The sequence below is a fragment of the Bidens hawaiensis genome, unplaced genomic scaffold (genome assembly GCF_021521415.1).
Source record: "Bidens hawaiensis isolate Kalapana, Puna unplaced genomic scaffold, B.hawaiensis_p1.1 tig00030473_1, whole genome shotgun sequence".
In the NCBI taxonomy this organism is placed as follows: domain Eukaryota; kingdom Viridiplantae; phylum Streptophyta; class Magnoliopsida; order Asterales; family Asteraceae; genus Bidens; species Bidens hawaiensis.
Window position 1 is genome coordinate 59,579 of NW_027505180.1, and position 10,445 is coordinate 70,023.

The following is a 10,445-nucleotide window of genomic DNA, read 5'->3' on the forward strand; positions in this document are numbered from 1 at the left end:
GTACCCGCATTCTTTGTAATCACGATCGAGTTTTAGCTCCACACTTGTAATCACTTTACTATTAATAAATCGGTGGTGATAGTTTTCACCACCCGGGGTTTTTTTCTTGTTATCCTAGGAATAACAGGTTTTTTCCTCGCAACAAATTTCTGTGTTCAAGTCATATTTACAAGCACCTAGTCCCATTTTACTAATTTGGTTGTAAAATCACACTTGTCAATTTTTGACCAAAACAATTTGGCGCCCACCATGGGGCCATCGGTGCTTTAATCTATCAAAACCGTTTATTTCACTCTCAATTACTTTCATCCCTTCATTATGGCCTCACAACCAAAAAGTAGTTCCATTCTTGCTCCGGTCACCACTGCTTCGAGTGTTAACCCCGGTCCTCCGTCGGTCCCAAAGAAGAGCGCTCAACCCAAAGGATAACTTCCACCGTACCCGGGAACCTCTACACGGGTAGATCTGGTTATTTCTAACAATGATATTTTTTCTTTGATGAAACAGGTCAAAACTCACATGGAGCAACAAGAGAAGACCAACTCAAGGCTATTTAAGGAGATTGAAGGGATTAAGAAAAAACCAAGGCAGGAGGCTACTCCAATCATGCCCTGAGCTCTTGATTTTGGTTCTCCAGGATCATCTATCCTTCAGAACCTCTACACGGGTAGATCCGGTTATTTCTTACAATGATATTTTTGCTTTGATGAAACAGGTCAAAACTCACATGGAGCAACAAGAGAAGACCAACTCAAGGCTATTTAAGGAGATTGAAGGGATTAAGAAAAAACCAAGGCAGGAGGCTACTCCAATCATGCCCTAGGCTCTTGATTTTGGTTCTCCAGGATCATCTATCCTTCAGAATCCTGGATCCTTGGGGACACAATCAACAAGGACTCCATCTCAGCAGTAGTCAGGATACTGAGGAACTTATCCTCTGGTATACTCGGAGTTACCCAGACCAACGAGGCCAGAATCCATCAACATGCAGCCTCGTTTAACCATGCCAGCCGGCATATTCTTGTCAGGATCTCCCATTGTGTCCTCTGAAATGCATGTTGGAGATGACATCCCTATGCAGACGTCACCTTATCCTGAGGATACCCTTAATGGAGGAACTAGTCAGCAAGCCTCAGGATACCAGATACCTAACCACGATCTCGGTAATAGTTTACTTAATGCTAATTTATACACTAACCGTGGATCTGTGCAAGATAAGGGGATATCTCCAAAGATAGCCAGGGAATTGCAGAAAATGAAGGATATGATTTCCAATATCCCGGGGATAATACGTCCCATAGCTGAAGTTCCCGCAGGTAGCCACAGGATATCCAGGTTCACTTGGCCTATATGTGACGTGGAGATCCCCAAGAAATTCCAGACGCCCAGCATGAAGTTGTACGATGGCACTACGGATCCCGAGGAATACGTAGCTCAGTATAGAGAAAGGATGGAGATCAACCCCATCCCCATTGACATCAAAGAAGCTTGCCTATGCAAGGGATTCGGTTCAACCTTGATGGGGCCAGCCCTCAAATGGTTATTGAGTATTCCTTCCAACACTATTACTTCATTTTCCCATTTGATTAACTTGTTCAATAATCAATTTTCTTGTAGTAGATCTTTTGAGAAAATGACAGGTGATTTATATAGAATTGTTCAGCATAACCATGAATCCTTAAGGGATTACATAACCAGATTTAGTAGGGAAGCTTTGGAGATCCCCAACCTTGACATGGCAGATGCTGTCGAAGCCTTCAAGATGTGACTAAGGAAGGATTCTCCTTTCTATGGCGACCTTGTCATGACTCCATGCAGGAATCTTGATGAAGTCAGAAACATGGCGTTAAGATACATTCGGCTAGAGGATGACAAGAAAGCTCATGGAAGCTCGGTTATCCCGAAGTATGAATCTGCCAACAGAAAGTCAGACACTCCACAGAAGTTCTCTAGGCCCAAGCCATATTCCAAGCAGGATAATCCCAGGATAAATGCTGTGGAAGAAGATGAAGACGATGAAGAGTAACCTAAAATCTCTGAATATTGTTTTAATATTGATATTAGTGGTGTGATTTGTGCAATGCAGGATCTAGGTGATAAGGCCAGATGGCCTAAGGAAAATGAAAAGCCCGGATCCATCAAAGACAACTCCAAATGGTTTGCATACCATGAAGACTTCGGCCATCGCACTAAAGATTGCATAGCACTTCGGAAAGAAATAGGATATCTTCTCAGCAAAGGATACCTGAAGGAACTGTTTGGAAAAAACAAGAACAAGAGTCAGGATCCTGTCAAGATACCTGAAAGGGCACCTTCTTCTCCACCTGGAGCTAAGGTTGTATCCTTTATCTCGGGAGGATCTGACGTCTGTGGAACCTCATATTCAGCAGCTAAGAAGCGTTCAAAAGAAACAAAGATGGACAACGGAGAAAGACCTCTCCGCACTTCCACTCTGACAACTCAAAGGATCATATCCTTCGACGAGGAGGACCGATGTGATCTTGTGGATCCCAACCATGATGGTTTGGTAATCACTTTATGTATAGCTAATTGTTTTGTGCGCATGATACTCGTTGATGGAGGAAGCTCTGTGAACATTATCCAAATTGATGCCTTGAAGAAGATGGATATCCCGGAAACAGAGATTATTCCAAAAAATCTTCAGTTCTCGTAGGATTCAGTGGCAAGACCAAGAACACTTTGGGAGAAATAAAACTTCCAATATATATTGAGGGAACTAACTCTTTACAAAAATTTTGTGTTATTGACTCATTTTCTTGTTGTAATGCAATATTAGGCAGGCCCCGGATCCACAGCATGAAGGCAGTACCCTCAACTTATCATCAATGTGTGAAACTTCCAAGCCCTTGGGGAGTCATCAAAATTGAAAGTGATCAGCAAGATGCCAAGGAATGTTATGCTTCATCCATGAAGTGGACTATAAAGCCTACTCAAGCATAGCAATTACAGAAACAGCCAGGGAAGGTTCTGCAAGCAAGAGAACAGGATATAAATGAAGCATCTTTGGATCCTCAGGATACTGAGATCAAAGTATTATTAGGATCAAGTATTCCTGAGGATATTGAGATGGAATTGATATCCTTCCTAAAGAAAAGAGCTTCTACCTTCGCCTGAAAACATGAAGATATGACAGGTATCTCTAAATTTATAATTACTCATAAACTTGGTTTAGATAAATCTTTCAGGCCGGTACATCAAAAACGAAGGAAGTTTACCCCTGAGAGAAACACCATCATACAAGAAGAAGTGCAGAAGCTGCTCAAAACTAAGATGATAATAGAGGTCCAATATCCTAGATGGTTGGGCAACCTAGTTGTTGTCCAGAAAAAAATGAAAAATGGAGAGTGTGTGTGGACTTCACAGACCTGAATAAGGCCTGTCCAAAAGACCCATTCCCACTCCCACACATTGACTCAATAGTGATGCAACTGCTGGCCACGAACTGCTGACCTTCATGGATGCATCCTCAGGATTTCAACAAATTCAAATGGAGCCTTCAGATCAAGAAGATACAGCCTTCATGACTCTCACGGGTATATACTGTTATACTGCAATGCCTTTTGGACTAAAAAATGCAGGTGCAACATACCAGAGGCTAGTCAACATGATATTCAAAGACCAGCCGGGGGACACGATGGAAGTCTACATAGACGACATGGTGGTATAACATGAAGCTGAATCCAGCCAAGTGTCATTTCGGTGGCAAAGCAGGAAAGTTTCCTGGATATATGGTCACCAAGAGAGGAATAGAGGCAAGCCCTGAACAGATCAAGGCCATCCTGGACATCAAGTCACCAAGAAATGTTAAAGATGTCCAAAGATTGACCGGAAGAATAGCAGCTCTCAACATATTCATCTCAAGATCTTCAGAGAAGTGCAAAGAATTCTATGATATCCTGAAGAAGAATCAAAAATTCGAATGGGGAGAAAAGCAAGAAAGGGCATTGGTATCCTTGAAGGAATACTTATCCTCAGCACCACTCTTTATGAAGCCAGTTGATGGTGAACCATTATCCTTGTACTTAGCTGGCTCCGGAAGTGCAATAAGTATTGTCTTAGTCAAAAATCATAAAGGCCAACAACATCCGATATACTATGTAAGTAAAAGTCTACTAGATGCTGAATCCAGGTATTCTTATCATGAAAAATTAATTTTAGCACTTATAATGGCTTCTACAAAATTAAGACACTATTTTTAAACTCATGTTATTCATGTAAAAACTAATTATCCTATTAAAGCTGTTTTGAGAAAACCAGAAATGTCAGGTAGGATGACAAAGTGGGCTGTGAAACTTAGTGCATATGATATTTTGTATGAACCAAGGACAATCATCAAATCTCAGGCACTTGCCGACTTTGTGGTTGATTTTAGCTAGGATATACTTGAGGAAGTAGAAAAGGAAGTTCAACAATTGGAAGTCAAGGAAAGTTGGACTTTGCATACTGATGGCGCTTCCAATATGAGAGGAACAGGTCTAGGTATCCTGCTAAAATCGCCACAGGGGGACATAATACCTCTATCTATATCTTGTGAATTTCAGGCTACTAATAATGAGGCTGAATATGAAGCCTTAATAGCTGGTCTAAAATTAGCTAAGGATATGAAGGTAAGGTATCTTCAAGTTTATGTTGATTCTTTGTTACTAGCTAACCATTTTAATGTCTCTTATGCAGTGAATGCAGAAAACTTAGTAAAATATTTAGAAATAGTAAAGAAATTAGCTGTGTGTTTTGAAACATTTGATATAGTACAGGTACCATGGGAAGAGAACACTGAAGCAGATGCCTAGCAAATTTGGCATCAACTCTCAAGATACCAGGTGATGTCAAGATACCCATTGTACATATCTTGACTCCAGCAACGAAGGAGAACCAAGAAGTCCTGGAGACTTCGAATCCTGAAGATAATCCAATATCTTGGACCCATCCCATAATGCGGTATCTTCAGGATAATGAGATCCTAGAAGGAGAAAATCCCAGAGCTTTCCGAATAAAGATAACCCAGTATATTATCCTAAATAATATTTTGTATAGAAAATCACTTGCGGGTCCATACTTGAGATGCTTGGAACATCATGAAGCACAAGAAGTTCTCAAAGACATACATGAAGGTGATTGTGGAAACCACACTGGGGGCAGAGCCTTAGTATCCAAGATACTAAGGACAGGTTACTTTTGGCCAACAATGAAGAAAGGTGCAATGAATTTCTCCAAGAAGTGTGATGCTTACCAAAGACACAGCAACATCTTGCATCAACCAGCTGAACCATTATATCCTATCATATCCCCGTGGCCATTTATGAAATGGGGAATGGATATTGTGGGAAAGATGCCCAAGGCTCCTGGTGGAAAGGTATTTATGCTGGCCATGACAGATTACTTCTCCAAGTGGATCGAAGCAGAGGCATTTGTCCAAGTTAAAGAAAAGGATGTGATCTCATTCATCAAACGCAATATCCTGACAAGATTTGGTATCCCGGCAGAGATTGTTTGTGACAATGGATCACAGTTCATCGGTAGTAGAACAACCAACTTTTGTGAAAGTTGGGGAATCAAGATGGTGACTTCAACTCTAGTACATCCTCAAGCAATGGTTAAGCAGAATCTAGTAACAAGATCATCATCAACAATTTGAAGAAGAAATTGGATCCAAGAAGGGAAAATGGGCTGAAGAACTACAATTTGTTCTTTGGGCTGATAGAACCACTTCAAAAAATGCAACGGGACAAACACCTTTCTCCTTGGTGTTTGGGGCAGAAGCTGTTATCGCTACGGAGATGGTGATCCCCACAGCAAGAACCAGCATCCAAGATACTGAGTCCAGCAATCAAAGCCTCACTGAAGACCTTGACGCTGTTGATGAACTCAGAGATCTTGCTAAGGTTAGAATGGCAGCATACCAACAAAGGATAGCCAAGTCCTACAACAAGAATATTCGGATTCAAAGATTCCAAGCAGGAGATATGGTATTAAGAAAGGCATTTCAGAATACCACTAACCCAGCAGATGGAAAGCTTGCTCCAAAGTGGGAAGGTCCTTACCTGATTGATTCAGAAGCAGGAAAAGGGGCCTACAGGTTAATCACTATGGAAGGTGTTTCTATACCAAGAGCTTGGAATGCTATCCACCTTAAGGCATTTTTGTTAGTATCCCTAACTGGTATGTTCGCATCCTCAGGATAAAGGTATGTTCCATCATCTATTTTTACATTTTTGAACTTTATTATCTCTAAATCAAGTTTATTGACTTAAGCATCGGAGGGGTGTTAGCCAGGCTAACACCCACCCCTCATCAAGAGCTTAGTGTTTTGCAGATTATCCCAAGGATATGTTATCTTCACAACAGTCAGAGGCTGATCACCTCACATACGAATAAGATATCCCTGATATCTCCTAAGGTTTAAAGGTCTTCACCTTTCCAACGAACGCCAGGAGCGCACGAATAAGATATCCTGGATATCTTTTAAGGTTTAAAGGTCTTCACCTTTCCAACGAACGCCTGGAGCGCACGATGATTCGGATATAGTTCGAGGCAGGCGGACCAGACCAGCTGATAATCCGTTTGTTGTTGGCTATATACCGAATCCTTAAGATAAGTGGCAGATGTGTCACACATATGGTTTATAACATTTTCATGTTATCTAAGGTTTATAACATTTTCATGTTATCTCAAGTTTTTGCATTTACATGCTTGTACGTTTGGGACTTTCCCTAGTTTTATCTCAAGCACAGACATTTTCATGTCTCTCAAGTAAAGGCTTTATCGCCAGTACAAAGGCTTTGTCGCCAGTAAATGGGCTTTATCGCCAGGATTACCTAACTTTGTTTTGACAGATTAATCGAACAATCGCTAAATGTAAAGATATTGCAAAGTTGTTTTTAACTTAGCAAAATTCCATAAAGCATGATACCTTAAAAAGATCAACAGTTGGGGACATCATATCTAAGCTAACTAGATGATCTACATGAAGGTACTCTTTACACTTAGTTTTATCACTTGATTCATATTTCAAGGTATGATCTTTTGGTTTGATTGTGATAATTCACACAAGGCATAAGGATATATTATCCTTAAGATATTTTACTCCTAATAAGTCTTTTGATTAGGTCTTCTAAAAATATATAATCTTTAAAGTATTTTATGTTCAAAATATACGGTCCTCAGGATATTTTAAGAAAAAGTCTTTGAGATATATCTATATGGAAATATAATCCTCAAAATATTCAAGAAACACGTTTTCAGGGTACATTATCCTCGAAATAACTTATTTCAGAAAAATGAAGATAATGTAATATTCCAACTAAAACTGATAAATAATTGAACACAATGCTTAAAGCCAAAAGATTATATTATTACTAACGATAAGTGCAGATAAGCAAAAAGACAATGCCCGGATTTCATCTTCAACAAACGGAAGATCCCTCCACCCAGGCATTATCACACAGTTATGTTCAAGAAAACATGGGCTTTGTCTTCGAAAGTCAAGATCCCTCCACCTATGTTTCCTTATTGTCAGTTATCCTAAGCATAATTGTTCAAAACAGGAAAATAAAAATTGTTCAACAAACCATTACAACCCAACATCAGACCAACAAACACAAACATATAAACCTTATAAAAACCGAGCTCAGACCTTGTCTTTATCGCCATCATTGCCCTGTTGATCCTTCACCGCCTCGACAGTCGCCAACTTTCGCCGCCTCATCAGCCACCTTATCCGCCGTGCTCGGCCTCGGTTGTTCCACATTTTCTCCGCTCAGCTCCTTCACGATCTTCTCCCAAGCTGCCGCACCCCAAAAGGGAGTCTCCAGCCCAGCAACCTTAGCCTCCTAAGCCTGGACTTGATGACGGAAAGCTTGAGTTTTTTACTCATGGTGATGGAAGATGAACAGCAAAGTGAGAAAGAAATTTACCTGGATAATGATCGGGTGAAGGTTAAAAATAAACATGAGATAACAAAGGAGTTTTGACGGTTCTATAGACGATCGACACAGCAGAATTCAAGATTCAAAAAAAATAACAGCTATAAACCACCTTTTACAGCCGTTAATTTTGGGGACAATTGTTAGGGCTCGGATTTTCGGTATCCTTAGCAAGCAATATGTTCAGGATAATTCCAAGATATGGTATCCTCCAAGGTAACATGTATCCTAGATGTATTGTATAATTAACGGATTGTTTGCTCTCCTTCCTTATTTACCAGGTCAAAGGAGGTTATCGTGATTGCCTAAAGACCCGGACTTGCAGCTAATAGATCGTGATAAAAAAGGAAACGCGCTTAATGGGGAATTAACGGCTAATTAGATCTAGTCTTTTATTTCCTTAATTATAGGCCTTATTGTTAGCTTCTTTTTATTATAAATAGAGTTAGAACCGGATCATATCACACACACTAGACATACGAGACTTACTAGTACTCGCATTCTTTGTAATCACGATCGAGCTTTAGCTCCACACTTGTAATCACTTTACTATTAATAAATCGGTGGTGATAGTTTTCACCACCCGGGGTTTTTTTCTTATTATCCTAAGGATAACAGGTTTTTTCCTCGCAACAAATCTCTGTGTTCAAGTCATATTTACAAGCACCTAGTTCCATTTTACTAATTTGGTTGTAAAATCACACTTGTCAATTTTTTACCAAAACAATATTTAATATCCAAAAATTTATTTTTCTTTATATTCACCATTTCCGAGTACTCTTCAAGTACTCCGAGTACACCCAACTCTCCAGTCAGCTGCCTAGGGTCCGCCTAGCGACTTTTACAACCTTGCCTGTGATACAATCAGAATCTAAAATTATGGCGTTGAGTTGATAGACACTCGATTAAGCCACAATAAAAAATGGTGGAAAGTTTTTCTATTTACAAGCCACCTTTTAAACATGCACGTTTGTAATCGCTTCGTGAACATGTGAACCAGAACTCCAAATGCAATCGAAAATTACGTTTGCAACCACATATATTGATATATAGCTTTCATCACCATTTTGAATCCGTATGGTGCTAGGTTCGTTCAAAAGGTCTTTTTCTAGGATGTGGAAAAAAGTCCAATTTCCTTGTTACTTAAAGCTTTGTTTGTTGACTAAGAAAACAATAACTAAAGGAAACTAAATAATATTGTGTGTGGGGTTTGTTGTCTAAGAATAAAATTGTAAAATATCAGTTCATTTTATAAACATATAAGTTTATAAATTAACCTAATATATTTATGGTATGAATGATGGTTTATTCATTTTTATGTTCTTATATATGTCTTAAATTTTGTTACATGTGTTAACGCATATTTATTCTCATTCATACTCACACTTTTTGTGACTATAATCATTTCTATTTTATATGGAATAAAAGCGATTCATCTACGACTAGATTTAAAAACAAACTACACATTTTTTGCTCTTCAAAGCGATTAATCGACCTCACTACGTTTTTTTAATAGATTTTCAAAAATAATTGCGTTATTCTTAATCGTTCATGATTCTAGTCAATAATACTTAAAAGAAGCATTTAGTCTTCGTGTTAGTTAATTCACGACATATTCGAGCATAATTAAAGACAAGCATGTGAAGAAAATGAACGATAACATAACTTTCTAGACTTTAGAATTTTTCGCGTCATCTAGAAAACAATAAGCTAAAACATCTCAATCTTCTTGACTCTTCAAAGTTAAACTAATAAGTGATGTGAACAATGCATTATTAATTTCAAACGTTATTTTCAAGCGTAAGTGTACATGATTTGACATCTTATATATCAAATTAATTGTGTATTTGTGTATTTAATTTAATTAACTCTTAAATTGTACCAAAGATGTCTAAGTCAGCACGCAGTGCCAAGTTAAGCTCTAGTGGATCAAATCTACACCACTTAATCATGAGAGAAAGATGTATGTATATATGTGTGGTATAGAAGGAAAAAATATGAACAAATTACAAATAAGAGCTTTTAGGCTTTTAGCTAATCTATTATTATAGAAACTGACACGTAACATAAAGCTTGAAAATGACGGGTTTCTTGTGGCTACAAGTATCGACTGACTTGGCGTCGGATTGCCCATGAGATTTCAAGCCAGTGTGCCCTTTAATAAATGTTAATTAATTCAATCTACGTCATCTCTCTGATACTCCAATCAAGAATTGCACCATCGATTACTTTCCTAAATTGTAGGGATCATTAATAGTCCAATTCAACATCTTACTAAGCAAATGTAGTGATAAAGTTTTTATTTATGTCCTTTTTGGTGGAATTGTGGAAAGTCAAGTCCCGATCGATAAACAAACACGAATTAAACGACTACCTCTCGTTTATATTAATCAGAAAATCTAACTTAAAAACTAATTACAACTCTCACCCCCTAACTCGGTTTAACTCTTGATGAACCCTAACTCGGTTACATCATGTTCACAATCTGTAATGTCTAACCAC